The 17,619-nt window shown below is 33.2% G+C and overlaps 1 long non-coding RNA gene across 1 annotated transcript; it reads right to left on the bottom strand.

Moving 5' to 3' along the window:
- Positions 1-8,026: 8,026 nt before the first annotated feature.
- Positions 8,027-12,595, bottom strand: LOC143044344 (uncharacterized). The gene is made up of 2 exons (XR_012968650.1): positions 12,504-12,595; positions 8,027-9,825 (listed from the first exon to the last, which is right to left on the bottom strand). It is a non-coding gene; the product is annotated as an uncharacterized LOC143044344 (long non-coding RNA).
- Between the last annotated feature and the right edge of the window lie 5,024 nt (positions 12,596-17,619).

The raw sequence follows: 17,619 nt of genomic DNA on the forward strand, positions 1-17,619 counted from the left end.
ATTGTTTACTTAAACTACCCAACAAATTTGCAGAAATGAAACTTTTGGTGAAAGAGAAATATATTAAGACCATTTTGAGCCCAAATTTACTTGTCTATGATTTGACATTTAAAATTGAGGATTACTGCGCTCCATAGTATACTAATTTAAGATTTCTAGAAAACCAGGGGTTATTTTTAGTAGTACATCCATTCGGAAGGTCTCTTCTTTCTTATATGGCATTAAAGGTATGCTGAAAATTTGCATGAAGAAAGGTGATACCTGTACGATTCAGGACATACCTGGTTTGTAAGAGGTTAAACTTAAGACAAAAACTTTAGAAAGCTATGAAAATTGCAAAATTTGGTTGAACAGATAGGGACTTTTAATTGGTGGTCTGACACCTTTAAGCAAAATGCGGTGAAACATCAAAATCAGAAAACAATTGTTTTTTTTTGTCTTAACTGATCATTTGAGATAATAGTAGCCACATTTCAACCTTTTTGGGTGCAAAATGTCACATATTGCAAATTTAGAGCCTAAAACTTGAGTTTGTGCTATTTTTAGCTTTTCCCACCCTGACAATATGCTTTTATATAAAAAAATGTCCTAAATAATGCTATAAATGCACAGAAAGTTATTCTGTGGTGTTAAACATTGAAACATAGGTTGTTTACTACCCCCAAACAAATTTTGTTATGCAGATTTAATGAAATTATTTGATTTTTACCCCTTATATCAATGCGTCATAATATGTACTTGGCAGATAGCATAGCCTAATGTAAACACTGCAGAGACTCACAAAAGTACCATTTATTATTCCAAAAGAAATTTTTATATCTTAAATTTTATTAACTGATGTAAATAAACACAGTTAAATGACCATGACTGCACTTTTGATCAATTTGTAGTACTTTACTGACACCAGATGAAAAAAAAGGGGGGTCAATATTCCTTGACACTTCAATACCTTGGATTTTTTACTAAATTCATTGCAAAAATTGTGGAAAGTCTTTAAAGTAGTAGAACAAACAAGGAAAAATCAGCAAAAACTGATCTTGATATTGAAAGTTTATGTTCCTGTAGCCCAAAATGAAATTTTCAAGTATTTTCTATCAAAGTCATACATTACAGTCAGTTTAAATTGAGCTGTGAAATTTTTAATATAAGTCGCATAATGCTCAGATAGGCTGTTTTTAACTACAAATTGACTAAGGATTAAGAATAAAGCAAAATAAAAGATTTCTAATCAACTTTTTTGTCTCTTTAGGTGTCACACCACCAATTACTCCCTCAAATTTAGAACGTATGTGAAAGTAGGCCTACTCGGACAAAAAATAGTGCATTTGATGTCATTGTTTACTTAAATTACCCAACAAATTTGCAGAAATGAAACTTTTGGTGAAAGAGAAATATATTAAGACCATTTTGAGCCCAAATTTACTTGTCTATGATTTGACATTAAAAATTGAGGATTACTGTGCTCCATAGTATACTAATTTAAGATTTCAAGAAAACCAGGGGTTATTTTTAGTAGTACATCCATTCGGAAGGTCTCTTCTTTCTTATATGGCATTAAAGGTATGCTGAAAATTTGCATGAAGAAAGGTGATACCTGTACGATTCAGGACATACCTGGTTTGTAAGAGGTTAAACTTAAGACAAAAACTTTAGAAAGCTATGAAAATTGCAAAATTTGGTTGAACAGATAGGGACTTTTAATTGGTGGTCTGACACCTATACATGAAAAGTGCTGAGTCATCATAATAAGTCAAATTGATGGGTACTGATATAAAACTTTATTCTAGGGTTTCAATATTAACTATATTGTATAAACTGCACCAAACTATTCTTCTTTTGTATTTGTTTTCACCTTTCGCAATGATTAATTCAATTGGAAAACCCAGAATTCAAGTCGCGACAAATATTTTAAACTGAAATATTTGCCTTTTTTGCTGTGTAATTCCCTAAATGTATCAAATGGGTATTTCCCTTGACACAATCTATTAAAATTGGATATTAGATATAGGAAGATGTGGTGTGAGTGCCAATGAGACAACTCTCCATACAAATAACAATTTAAAAAGTAAACCATTATAGGTTAAAGTACGGCCTTCAACACGGAGCCTTGGCTCACACCGAACAACAAGCTATAAAGGGCCCCAAAATTACTAGTGTAAAACCATTCAAACGGGAAAACCAACGGTCTAATCTATATAAACAAAACGAGAAACGAGAAACACGTATATATTACATAAACAAACGACAACTACTGTACATCAGATTCCTGACTTAGGACAGGTGCAAACATTTGCAGCGGGATTAAACGTTTTAATGGATCCAAACCTTCTCCCTTTTTCTGAAACAATAGCATAACATCACAACAAAGAAAAACATACGATAAAATATCAATTGGCAGACTTAACTCAATCAAAAAAGTTTGAATGTACTGTTTACATAGTAAGGCAGTATTTGGTCATACTAGAAGCATTTTCACTGTTAAAATTGTTCATCTAAGAAAAAAGAGGCCCTCTTGAGGCTAAATTTAGATAGAATTTATACTCTCCTGTGTAAAGAATTGCTCATATTGTTGGCAATTCATGCAGCAAATATTTCAATAGTGCTTCATTTGGTAGTTTCTATCTTTTATTATATCAGGCATATATAATTTGTCATTTTGTACTGTTTGAAAGGACTTTTGTTGGAAATTAATACTCCCAAGGGACATAGTTTAGCTTTTTCATAGATTAATACAGGCAACAAAGGCAACTTTACAGCTGAGTATTTTGCAGATTTAATGTTTTAAGTGTCTAATATCCTTGTTTTTATCATCTCAAGACAGAATAACGGATTTTATAACCAGCTCTGAAATTTTGAACCACAATATGGCATATACTAAAGCATGGAATGGAGATTAGTATGACAAATCTTTAATTTGTGCTTATGTTGTAAATTTTGGATAAAATGAACACAAATTGAATGGAACTGTCATTTTTATCTGTTTAAATAGAACTGTTTATTATTCTTTTTAAATAAGATAAGATATAGTTGGATACAGGTTGTTTATTAAGCCTTATCTGAAAGAAGTAGAGAAAGAGGTAAATCAGCAAGTAGGGGTGGGGACATAAAATGATCCATGTTTCTTTAAGTAATGGGGACATACAAGTATTTATTATAATCAAGGTTTCCACAATAACCCAGTATTGCATTGATGGTGTCATACGAATTCTTTATAGCTTTGTGTCACAGTATAGGGAAAACGGTACTATTTCATTTTCCCATCATTAGGTTGGCCTTAAGTGTACCCAAGACAGGTGAAGGGAGTCAACTTAGGAGGGCTGTGATTGGATGTAAGGGTACAATATATTTTCTTATTTATCTATGAATAACTACAGTGTGTAAATTTACAATATAAATTTTAAAACCTATTGAAATATTTTCTAGAGAATTATTCGAAAAGGCTTCCAAAATTTGGTGTAAAATGACGGTGGGCATGGATAACATAAACAAGCTCCGTTGGAAATTGGTCATGATACTATTTGGCTTCAATTTTTAAAATAGAGTAATAAAGTACTAACACCACACTTAACTGTTTGATCCAGGTTTTTATTATAAAAACTGGTAAATTTAGAAAATGTAAGTATTGTCGCCTATGGCAGAATAAATAGTACCGTTTTCCCTTTACGCGACGCCTATGATATTTGTACGACTTTGCCCCCCGCAGAGCTATAGAAAAACAGTACATTAACGGGTGTTACACGGACTCTTTTTAGACGATACACGGACTCTTTTTAGTTGTTACACGGACACTTTTTATGAATAGAATCACTCGTGCATGATCAGTGAGTTCATGGGCACTTTAACTTTAAATTAGATTTGAACTTTTTGGTTCACCGACTTATTTCTTGTCTTTTTATTGAACAAAATATTTACGTTAGCATCAATATCTTTGTTTTAAACATTTCCAGTTAAATACTATTCATATCAGTACACTTAGGGATTAGACATTAAACTTCAATAGTGGGGGGGGGGGGGGGTTTATGGTTTTCTCCTAAAATAGATATTATGATCCCAAATTTTATGAGAAACAAATTATTATGGTCAAGCAGATGACAAATTAATGTTTTGCATGATTCCTGATTTTCCGAATACCGTTAATAGTGCTCATTGGCGGATCCGGGGGGGGGGGGGGGGGGGGGGGTACCCCTTTTTTTGGCCGATCAATGCATTTGAATGGGGACATATAGTTGGAACCCCCCTTTTATCCTGGGTTGGGACCCTTCCCGCTTTGTCCTGGCTTGGACCCCCTTTTAAAATGACTTGATCCACCCCTGGTGCTAATTTAAACCAACACATTTGGGTGATGGCGTTGAAAAGTAAATAGTTAATATACTAAAAAAAAGAACATACTTCCCCCTTTATGAAGCAAAATATTCGGTCAATAAATGTTTTCTTCAATATATGGACATGAATAGTATTTTGGACAATGCTTAAAGTAAAGAAAGGATGATACTGACGTGTATATTTCAATAAAAATAAGACAGGAAATAAGTAAATAAAAATCAAATCTAATATCAAAAGATAAAATCCCTATCAACTCACCAATGCACGATTGATCCTATAAACAAAAAGTGTTCATGTAATACACGTCCAAATAAGCAGCAAATCTAGAAGAAAATCATTCAACTTATGTCATCAATTTTGGGCGGTAAGCTGCGATTGGATCATATAGTAACACGTGTTTAATCCCGATCAACACTTGCAAAGTATATGGCTGAATATAGACAAAATCTTTTTTTCATAAACATTTAAGTCACTTTTATCGACTTTATATCAGTGGTGGATCCAGGTCTAAATCCAGGACAAAACAGGGGGGGGGGGGGGGGGTCCAACTTTATGTCCGCATTTAAATGCATTGATCGTCAAAAAAAGGGTTGTTCCAACCCCCGGGACTCCCACCACTGCATATTAAATTCATGTATTTGGCAACAAACGCGCGATTTCCACGATTTTTTTTTAAGGGGGAATGGGGGGATGGAATGGCACATCCTGCATTTTTTCATCAAAAATAAAGATCACAGCCTGTTTATTTTAAAATGAATTAGCCCCTCCCCCCCTTTTTCCCCGCTTTCCGTTTTATTCATAAAAATCAAACGTTATCTTTCTTACCACTAAAATATTTCTTTAATATATTACTTTTTTACGAAGTTGCATTTTAAAAAGTCTTAAATGTGTAAAACATTTATCTTTTACTTGAAATGGTTCTTTTTTTTTTTCTTTTTTTTTTTTATCAAATTATAAAATTCCTGTTTTTTTTTTATTTTTTAATGAAAAAAAATCTCGGTTGAAGGGAAATGAAAAACAAATGTGTTTATAACTTACATTTACTGCTTTATGGCTGTCTACGTTTCTCAAATGTTTAGTCTTGCTAAAAGTATTATTACTTTCTTGAAACGTCGTACAAGTCAGATAAAAAACAAAAGTAGCAAAAGAAACAGGCCGGTTACAACCAGCCGAATAGTTTTTCTGCACTTGTAGTCAGGTCAAGGTCCTCGGCTATCGCCTCGGACCTTGACCTGACTACTCGTGCAGAAAAACTATCCGGCAACGGTTGTTACCGGCCTGTTTCTTTGTTACCTTTGTATTTTATCTAATACATAATAATCAATTAATGAGTCAAATCTGGTTAAAATCGAAATCAATAAAAGTATGAAGGAAGTATCAATTGGTATTTAATGATGACAACCCAAATTATGACCTGCCTAATTATTGTTACTTCAAATAATTCATTTTGTCGCCGTCATGTATTAGTTGATCGTGAATGTGAAGTTATATGTACAAATTTGTAGGCCTATTCATCTATTAGACAGGAAGCAACACTTTAGGTCAACCTAGTGCATTAATATACTCGTTAAATATTTTAACGTTATCTGGTGTTTGCTAATAGTATGATCCTTCATGACTATACAAAGTAATTTAGCTTGGGTATTTTTCATCTAAAGAGTTAAGCTGTGTCGAATGAAACGTGTTGCTGGGCGATTTCATTTGATCAAATGGAAAATCCTCATTTTTCTTCGTCAAGGTCCCCTTCAAAAAGTTTTTGGATATGTTTTTTAACTCAATATATTTGAACAATGCAAACAAGAATATTTGGATAATCATATGTGCAAATGCTTCTGGAGCTGTTTCCTATGCGTAATATTGTGTTCCTTACTAGAAATGCTTCACCATGAAAAATAAAATTGTTGATGATTGGTATCTGCTTTAATTTACACCACCTTATCGCAAAGACTATCGCGACGAGTGATAACATTTAGGACATATGGCATCATTGCCAATGAGATAACTATCAACCAAAGTTTAAATTTAGCGGATGTAAGCAGTTATAAAAAACAACATAAGTGCATTCTTTATATGTGCGTATGGCATACAAGCGATAGGTTTAGCTAGATTTAGAACCAGGCTTAATCCGATATTTTTTACTTACCGAAATGCCTGTACCAAGTCGGGAATACAACAGTTTTTTCCATTCGTTTGATTTTTTTGAACTTTTTATTTTGCCATTGATAAAGGACTTTCCGTTTAAAATTTCCTTGAAGTTCGGTATTTTTGTCATTTTACTTTTTATAGACAATTTTTTAAAAGGGCTTAATCTATCAGATCAATACAAGTTAACAAATTTTTATAAATACATAGACGGGAGTTGGCCAAGGTATTTATATAATTAATTATCCTTCAGAACAAAATATACACATAGTACAGATATGAGAGTACTCGCGGTTACTGACAACTAGTTCAAAGCCAATATCAACTGATAAAATAATCATGTACTGGTATCTATAAATTCCATGTATCTATTCCATCATAAGAAATTCAAAAACATAGAACGTTTGACTACATAAAACGAAAAGAACCTAATCAAAACAGCCAAAACCAAAAATAAGTTTGAAACTCCCTCAGGCAATTTGACCTTAATGGGATTTGGCTAATATTTTCAGGTCTCGTTTCCGCTCTTCATGTGTTGTGGTTCTTTTACATACATGCATTTCAAATATCTGGCGTCGAGCATTCCTGTAGCTGGTGAATGTAAGTATAAAAGCGCTACACACGCAACAAAGGTTTTGTTAATTAATTATGAAATTAGTAATATCAAGATTCACAATACATATCACTTCCAAAGACTCCAAATGCATAGGAATCATGAAGTTCGATAGGTTCGAATTCGAAAGGTTTTCTGTAATCAAAAACTAATGTTAGATTTTCTGCACAATAGTAATAAGACTCGATAATTTTGCCGTAATACATATTTAGTGTGTTCAAAAACCGACGAGCACTGAGGTATAGTGACCAGTAACTTTTTTTTTTTAACTAAGGTTAGTACCTATTTGGCCGATCAATTTAAAATCTAAAATGTTATTAGTGTAGTTAAAAGTTGACTTTGACTAGGTATTTGGATTCCCAAATAGTACTTTTTTTTAACTATGCTGCAACTGGTGTTGCAATACGATGAACGATTGATGTTGGTTTTGAATCGGAATATAAATAAGTTTTAGAATTAGTCTCAATCGAAAAGTACTACGTATTATCTAGTCAGTTTAAAACTACGCTTTATTTGTTATTTCAAGTGTGTTATGACTAAACATGTATCGACTTATATCCTCTACTTTAAGTTTGTTTTGCTAAATACCATTGTTTTATTATAGATCTATACGGTTTGTTATGAAATTTAGTAAAACTATTGAATACACTTGTAACCTCATGATTCATCTTCATGAACGTATATCATTATTCCATAAAATTTGAAGAGACGGACAGAATTATTTCCCCATTACGTAATAAATCCACGTCATTAAAACCTTTACATATTGATGCACTAGAGTCGTATTCAATCTGTTGACCAAGAAGTATACAATTTGAACCTGTTTATTAAATAAAGGGTAAACTATAGCTCGTAGAACAGTGTTCAAGCAATATCTTCAAATGAGCTAGGTTAAACGCTTGCTTCATCTTCAATGTCTGTTCACAACACTGATATCTATAACCACACTAATATTATCATATTTATTTAATGATTTTATAAACGTAGAGAATTTCCAGGAACATTTTTTTAACGATTGATTTCAAACACATTACAGATTCCGTCGTTTAAGTTTACAACAACCAATTGGTTTAACACAGAATTGAAATGAATAGCAGCCGGGTTATTCAAACTGTCTAACTCCGTCACAAGTTCTCGCGAGTGTTTGCCATCCTCCGAGATCATCACAATATTGTTGGATTCAAAACCGGCTACAAACATATTACCATCATCCGCCAATGATATCCCACATGGTTTCTGGAGAATGTCATTCATAAATTCCCAAATTATATTCCCTGAGAGATCACAGCATATCACTTTGTTGGTATCCCATTTCGTGAAATACAATTTTTCGTCTTTGTATGAAACGTACAAAATTGCATCTCCTTGATTTTCTACGATTTTACTTTTCTTGCCCGCTCTATCAGTGATTAGGAAACCGAAATCTTTGATACGCGCAACAATTTTATAATCAGAGTGATGCGGGTCATATCCGATGGAGGTCGAAATACCATAGCTGGTGCTTGGAATGGATAATTTATGGCAAGTTGTTCCAGTTTCGGTGTTAACAAACTTAATTTTAGCTTTATTGGCCAGAGAGATGGCGACTTGGTTTTGAGAATCATACGCCACATCAACCGGACTACCAATTACTGCTATTTCCTTTTTTAAATAACCATGGGGATCACATATAAGAAGCCTGTCATTGTTTTTGTCTGCTATAGCAATATCCCCGGACGGAAGCATTGTACAACCAGTAAGACGTTGCGCATTCTTCCCTCCGGTAATATGAATTTGCCAATGTGTTTTTATTGAATATTGGTGCATGATATAACCGGGAGATCGAATAGCCTGGGCTTCTTTCTTTTTCAAAACTTCAAGCGACAAAATTATCGGTTTTTCTTCTATTGAGAGTTTTCCCAAAAGAGTTAAGTCACTTGTAATATAAAAAATAGCAGGACTAATATCGAACTTACATTCTGAATGTTTTAGTGTATCAGTTTGCAGCAAATGTTCAATGAAACACTTGTCTTCTTTTATAAACGATTCAATGTCCCGTAAACCAAGAAAGACCTGTAATTCTGAAGCATGGTTCTTCATGTTAATCAAATCATTTGAGGTCTGTTTGACTTTTACTGCTGCTTTCTCGAGATCTTCCATTAGTTTTTCTTTAACTGATAAACATTGGTTAAACTTACATGTCAGTTCATCGAGAATTTGTTTTTCAATTTTCTTTATGTGGTCATCAATTGTTTGCCGTAGTTCTTTAATTTCTTTCCGACATTTATGCATAGTCGCCGTGAGGGCCTCCATACTCTCGTCACACTCGGCAATAAGTAAATTGAAGTTTTTCCGTAACTCGTCAACAGTACTTTCAATGTCATTCATGAAGGCGGATGTTTTGACATTATGAATAACGGCAGAAAGGGGAAATAACTGGTCACAATCTTTATGTTTATCATGTAAACATTGCACACAACAGAGATCGTCATGAGCTGGACAGAAAAATTCGTATTTGCCACTGTGCACATTACATTTGTCAGTAGCAGTCAGGATAAATGATGGTAAATTTTTGTAATCGTCTACCGATTGTGTTGTGTGGTTCTTGGACGACTTTGAGATACTGTGGTGTTCGGTGCATTCGTGGCACAACAATTCATCACATTCGGAACACCAAATGATTGCAGTTTTTCTAGTACCACGTGATTCACATATATCACAAAATGACGTTGATGATGTAGCCATGGTAAAAATATGCAGGAAAATATCTGTAATATCATATTAAATGCATTTACTCAATTATAGTTATTTTGAACTCCTTCCTCTAAGATTTTTCATGTGAAATTAAAAAAAAAAAAGGAATTGGAATTTAATATTGATACTTAAATTCTGATATTAGTTAAGGAACAAAAAAAGCTAAAAACTATTGATAGGCTGAAGAATTCATTTTTCAGATATTTGATATTGAAAAAAAAAATGGAAGCATAAGACTTTTACCTTATATAGATATAAGAAGATTTGATATGATTTCCAGTGAGACAACTCCCTATCCAAGTAACAAATTGTAAAAGTAAACAATTTTAGGTCAAAGTACGGTCTTCAACAACACGATCTTACGATACGAGACTCAAATAATGCAAATGCTAAATACATGTATAAATAAATGACTGCGGTATGGGCTTTGTTCATTGTTGAAGGCCATACGGTGACCTATTGTTGTTAATTTCTGTGTCATTTTGGTCTCTAGTGGAAAGTTGTCTCATTGGCAATCATACCACATCTCCTTTTTTATATAATGCGTTTCATAAGTGTTTCTCTTTTCTCGTTTTTTTTTATATAGATTAGACCGTTCGTTTTCCAGTTTAAACGGTTTTACACTAGCCATTTTTGGGGCTCTTTATAGCTTGCTGTCCAGTATGGGCAAAGGCCACGTGTTGAAGACGATTACCTATAATGATTTACTTGTACAAATTGTGACTTGAATGGAGAGTTGTCTCATTGGCAATCATACCACATCTTCTTATATCTATCTAACGACTGATTGAAGTCTTTAATCAAAAGGAAAGTGGGTGAGATGCGGCCAAATATTTTACCCTGTATCGTAAGGAAAAACCAAAGGAGTCTGAACATCTGACAAAATACCTGAACCTCAGCAGACCACATTGTTCAGTTTCAGTTCATGTACAAAATGTAAGAATCATACAAAGGGTTATGTACTTATAGTTATAAAAATACATAAATCATCACCAAACTTTATGATGCTCAATAAAAATTATTATATCATGTATTCATGAACATATCTATGATTTCAGATTTTTTCGTTGTTGTTTTTTTTAGATATTTTATGTCATTGTTTTCTTATCTTTATTCCTTGTTTCCTTCTTACTATCTATTATTAGTTTTCCAGCACAATATTATTTATTCTCTCTGTTAGTTTGCTAATGATTTTCCCGTCTGTCACTCCATCTGGACCTTAATTCATAAGAACATATTGTTTTTATTAAACTAAACTGAGATTTGTAAAAAAGAAAGTATTAAACTTAAGACGAAAAAGAATGTAATGTGACCTTAAGCTATAAAAAAAAACCCCATCATATATAATTTAATAAACAGGATGCAAGTAACACAAGTACATTGTAAGATGATTGAATTAAATTATGTGAAAAGTAATACAATGGGAACATTACTTATGTCACCGGAAGAAACTATTGTAACGATTGAATGATAATAAAGCCCGTTAAACACGTATTTATTTAGTTCGTAAAAAGTAACATAGTACTATAAGAGGTTTATATTTATCAAAATAAGGAGATGTGATATGATTGCCAATGAGAAATCTCTTTACGCGAGACCTAGAAATCAATAACAACCTGAGGTTGCCGTACGACCTTCAACAATGAGTAAAACCTTTTTCTGCATATTAAGTAAGCTATAAAAGGCTCCCAAATGACCAATGTTAAGCGAGAAAACTATAACGGTCTGATTTATGTACAAAAAAATACGTAAAACATATATAATATACAGCAACAAATGACGTCCACTCAGTTACCGGCCCCTGGCTTGGGACAGGCACATACATAATGTGATGGCCTTAAACATGTTAGCAGGTGCCCAAACCTTCCCTTACGTGGGCAGTGGTGTGACAATATACCATATGAAACAACAACTGAAATATCTGTCAGTTCAATAATGTTGATTGATTGATTGTGGTGATTATTTTATTTTAACCCCTTTTAGAGTCGAACGCACTTGAAACGAGTAGGATTCGAACTCACAACACCAGAGTTGACAGGCAGATAGATGAACTACTAAGACCCCAACAACCACTATAACCCCTCGATACTTTCTTTTTTGTCATATTTTAAGATTTTGTAAAAATTGTACGATGTGAAATGAAGTCAGAGGGACAGATTAAACAGTGATTGAATCCTAAATGATTAAAAACATATATTTGTATAGTGCTTGAAAAAGTTATTGATACAGATATTTCCAAATATTGTTTTCAGCGTTTTGGTTTTACAAAAAAAGTAAAATCATAAAAATACTGAACTTAGATGAAGATCAATTGGGAAAGTCCATAATCACATGGCAAAATCAAATAACAAAACGCATCAAAAACGAATGGACAAGAACTGTCACATTCCTGACTTGGTACAGGCATTTTCAAATGTAGAAAATGGAGGATTAAACCTGGTTCTATAGCGCTAACCCTCTCACTTTAATGACAGTCTCATCAATTTCCGATATTTTTACATTGATGCGTTAAATAAACAGACACAATAAATAAAATAGTCAAAATATGGGTACATCAGTCATACAAATGTATATGTGTTACATCAACTGAATTAGATTTATTCAAATATTTAGGCAGTTTAACTTTATATACAATTTGAAAAATAAATCAGAATAAATAGTTATGCATGTTAAAACGCAATAAAATACATACCTAGCGAATGATACAGGACGACAAATTCAGGAAGAAATAAAAAATGATGTGTCAAAGCTTTTTGAAAGAGGAAATATAAATATTAAATAACAATATAACAAAGTCCAAATGACAAGTACTTATATCCTTCAGTATTTCCGTGTCATTTGTAAATTGATATATATATATATATATATATATATATATATATATATATATATATATATATATGTGATGTACATGTATGCATATTGAATGTAAGGTTACATCATGTAAAAGGAATTTCAGAAATGATGACATTCGAAACGGTTGCTTGTTTATGAGTGAGAAAATAGAGAATTAAAGAGACGTAGAAATAGGTTTACATATATATAGTGGCAAATATTACATATCGCTGTTCGTATAACATAAGGCATGGATTGGTTGATGTTTAACGAATAATGGCAACTATTTAATGTCACTGTTTGTTTAATATAAGGCATGATGAATATATTGAAATTCAACGTATAGTGGCAAATATTACATGTTATTGATCTTCTGGTATAGAGAGTATATGCATATAATATACTTATACCACATCTTCCTAATATATCTATATAATATACATTGTATCTATATAAACACCGTCATTTGGTCTCTTGTAGGTAGTTGTGTCATTGGAAACATACCCCATCTTTTTACAATAATTACTCAGACGCTGAATTTACCGGCCAACCTTCGTCTTAACTTTACCAGTCTCGTGTCAACTTAATAAGCAGTCAATTAAAATACAAATATTCAAGTCTTTGAATTCCATCATTTAAACATGTTTCATTTGATATAGCCATAATTACGAACAACATAAAGGATAAGACGCACAACTTGCCTAGTTCTCTTTCATATATGATTAGGGAACGACCACTTAACTTCAAAGGTATGGGGGTTATGTTTTTCTCCTAAAAATATTATGATTCCCAATTTGAAGAAAAAAGTATGTTTGCAACGATAAATTCTTAATCCAGATTTTACTATTATTTTAAAGTGTTAAATTTGATTGATAGCTTCGAATAAGGTATCGCTCTTAGCGCTAACAACATTTTTTTGTCTCCAACAAAAAAAAATCCCCAATTCCGAAGTTAAATGCTTGCTCTCTTATAACATGTATAATTAAAGAATATGAAGACACACACAAACAATATTAAATAATTATGAATTGTACAATATCATAGCTAAAGAAAAATTACAAATACCCCCCCCCCCCCAAAAAAAAAAAAAACCCAAACAAACAAACAAACAAAAAAACAACAACAACAACAAACAAAAACATTCGTTCATTTTATATGGCTATATTCATATTAAAAAAAGTCATTATTAGTTATAGATGATAAAATTGAGAAAGGAAATGGTGAATATGTCAAAGCGACAACCACCCGACCATAGAGCAAACAACAGCCGAAGGCAACCAATGGGTCTTCAATGTAGCGAGAATTCCCGCACCCGTAGGTGTCCTTCAGCTGGCCCCTAAAATATGCATAATAGTACAGTGATAATGGACGTCATACTAAACTCCGAATTATACACAAGAAACTAAAATTTAAAATCATACAAGACTAACAAAGGCCAGAGGCTCCTGACTTGGGACAGGCGCAAAATTGCGGCGGGGTTAAACATGTTTATGAGATCTCAACCCTCCCCCTATACCTCTAGCCAATGTAGAAAAGTAAAAGAATAACAATACGCACATTAAAATTCAGTTCAAGAGAAGTCCGAGTCTGATGTCAAAAGATGTAACAAAAGAAAATAAATAAAATGACAATAATACATAAATAACAACAGACTACTAGCAGTTAACTGACATGCCAGCTCCAGACCTCAATTAAACTGATTGAAAGATTATGTCTTGAACATGGATGTCAGGGTGTTGTTAAAGTAGCGTTTACAATACTTTCTCAAAAAGTGTGTGTCTCCATTTCAATCTTTGTCTTTTACACATAAGCCTTTTTAATACACATATCACGTATATATGCGTTTAATGAACAGAGCCCGAAGATTTTTCACGCGTTCCTTAAATTAGGAAAAAACCCGATGGCATTGGAACAATTACTTCAAAATTTTGTTCAGCGCCTTGGACGAAAAGATGCACAGACTCGAACGCATTGTGTCCTTTGTCTGTCCAAGGCTAGGCATTTAACACAGTTACACGCAATCATCTATAAATTTCCACGATTTTTTGTTTACAAATTACCACTCGAACCTCAAACCATTCGGGATTTGCCAAACAAAGTTAACACTTTGATATGATTTGAGTTACTTCTCTTTGGTCTTAGACCATCAATATTGATGACTTTAATTAACTCGAACAATTCAAGCCCTTTCCGTGTCCGATTTTCTCCCACACGTAGCCTTCGTAGATCAGCGGAATATATAACGACTGAATTATTCGGGTTAGATTTTAATGTAACCAGAAAACCCCTAAACATATTTTGCACTGCAAATAAAGCGAGGTGAAATCAACACTAGTATACATACTTGATTAGGGGTCAGGTCAAGGACCCCCCCCGCACCTTGGCCGGGGGGGGGGGGGGGGAGTTTCTTGTTGCATTGCAGACCCATAAGTAGCCTTTATATAACATTGAAAATAAACTTATCAAAGAGAGTAAAAGATTTCGATGATGATGATAACGTGTTTTACGTTCAGTGACAAATATATCAGGACAAGAACATGTTAATTTGAAAATATTAAAATATTGACTGCTTTGTTCTAAACCAACGTGCAAGTCCAAGTCAGGAACCTGTAATTCAGTGTTTGTCATTTGTTGATGCGTTTGGTTCATTTTTTTGTACATAAATTATACCGTAAGATTTCTCGTTTGTTAGTATGTAGGCCGTACGGTAACTTATATTTTTTTAATTTCGGTGTCATTTTGTCTCTTGTTGAGAGTTGTCTCATCGGCAATCATACTACATCTTCTTTTTTATATATACAACATGCAACATGCCATAGTTTCCAGGCCATGCTATTTTTCTGAAGAAGTAAATTAAATGGCACTTTATTTTGAATCGAATCCCGAATTTGCGACAATGTAATGTTTTCAACAGATGGGAACAAGCTATAAGTCATATACCCCAAGAGGACAATGCATGTATTTAAACATTGGTCTAAACGCATTTCCGTTGACGTCTTATTGTACCCATGTACATCGTGTTCATATCAGAAAAGCACCAAGTACAATTTTACGTTTTTTGTTGGAAACCGACTTCATTTACTGATATAAATAAGGCCGTTAGTTTTCTCGTTTGAATTGTTTCAAATTGTCTTATCGGGGCCTTTTATAGCTGACTATGTGGTATGGGTTTTGCTCATTGTTGAAGGTCGTATGGTGACCCATAGTTGTAAATGTCTGTGTCATTTTGGTCTCTTATGGACAGTTGTCTCATCGGTAATTATACCACATCTTCTTTTTTTATATTAGGATAAAGCCTACAACCTCTGGGGTCTAACCTTCAACAACTCCTTAGTCATGATCCTATTGTTGAATCTCATATTATATATTTTTTAGTCGATGTTTTTTTAATAAATGGTGTATAGTGTTTTCTTCTGTTTTGCCGTTAAACCACAGTCCCAGGTGAGAGTAAAGCTGGCATATTCAAACCTGTGTAAATCAACCAAATTATAGAATATGTAACTGTCCCAAGCCAGGACTCTATAGTTCAGGGGTTGTCGTTGGTTTATGTTTGTTATTTAATTTCTTTTGTAAATTGTTTTGTTACATATAAGGCCGTACATTTTCTCAATTAAATAGTTTCATACTTATCATGTTTGGGACAGCCAAACGGTGTGAGTTTTTCTCATTGATGATAACCGTAAATAATATAATGGTTCTCGCTTGCCAGTCATGTTTTGTTATCATACGCATACTAATGTATTGTTTAACTACAAAGTCACTAAAGAATTATAACTTAAATAGTTTCTACTTCAAAACAACACGTTACAATTACTGGTATTACCGTTAGGAAAACATTCTAGTAAAATAACAAGGATACATCTTTCTAATTGCTACTTATGTTGAGGGGTTTTATGAAGATGTAACACATGCCCTAGGCGACATCTCTTTATTCTTACTGTGCTATAATTCTAGATAGTACAAGCACCACAGTTTAAGTATGTGTTGACTACCACGAATGTTCTGTACGGAAGCGTATTAGGGACATAGAAAAAATAAAATTGGCAGTGAACTTTTTTTTTCAAAGTCGAAATTTTGACATTTCAAATCTTAAAATCTCGACTTTTACTCGAAATCTTAACTTTTCTAATCTTGTAATTTTGACTTTCAAAATCTTGAAATTTCGACTTTTTGAAAAGTTTTTTTTGGTCAATAAAATCAGTTATACTCGCATCAACATCAACATTGAGGTGTCGGTTGAAGAAAAAATAGATTAGAAAGTCGCTCGTCTCCCAAATGCGGTATGGGCTTTGCTCATTGTTGAAGGCCGTACTGTGGCCTATAGTTGTTAATAATAACTATAAATGAAAATGTTAAACTGGGTCTTGAAAGGGTAAATTTTTCTTATGACAGTTTATCTCTCTATAAAGACTGTTGGTCATATTTAGAAGACAAACTGCTTACCGTGCTAAAAAGCTTGTAAAAATATTGGAATAATTGATGTAAAGTTAAACACCTACAATGAAATGCTTTAAACTGCATTTCCCATATCTGTTAGATACTTATTCATGTAAAAATGCTAAATTCTGGAAATCGATGCCAATAATGAACTATCATGACATATACATAAGCTAGCGTAATATGGCACTTAGTTTTTTTTATAGAAAGTTGACTATTTTATTCAAAAGGTAATTAAGCTTTTTAAAATTGAGTACTGATTATAAAGTGGCATCTTGCTAAAGTTCTTCAGTAGGAAATGAACTTGGGGCATATATCATACAAATGTTCCTTCGATATTTCATTAACTAAAATTTTCATTATTTAACTTACATTATGCCACGCGTATTTCTTACAATGAACATATTCAACTAGTTCATTCATTCACCATTCCTCATAATAATGGGACAGTGTTACTTTTTCAAATTATGACTTGGTTGGAGAGTTATCTCATTGGCACTTACACCCCCCCCCCCCCCCCCCGGGATGAGGGATAC

Source organism: Mytilus galloprovincialis, chromosome 9 (genome assembly GCF_965363235.1).
Source record: "Mytilus galloprovincialis chromosome 9, xbMytGall1.hap1.1, whole genome shotgun sequence".
In the NCBI taxonomy this organism is placed as follows: domain Eukaryota; kingdom Metazoa; phylum Mollusca; class Bivalvia; order Mytilida; family Mytilidae; genus Mytilus; species Mytilus galloprovincialis.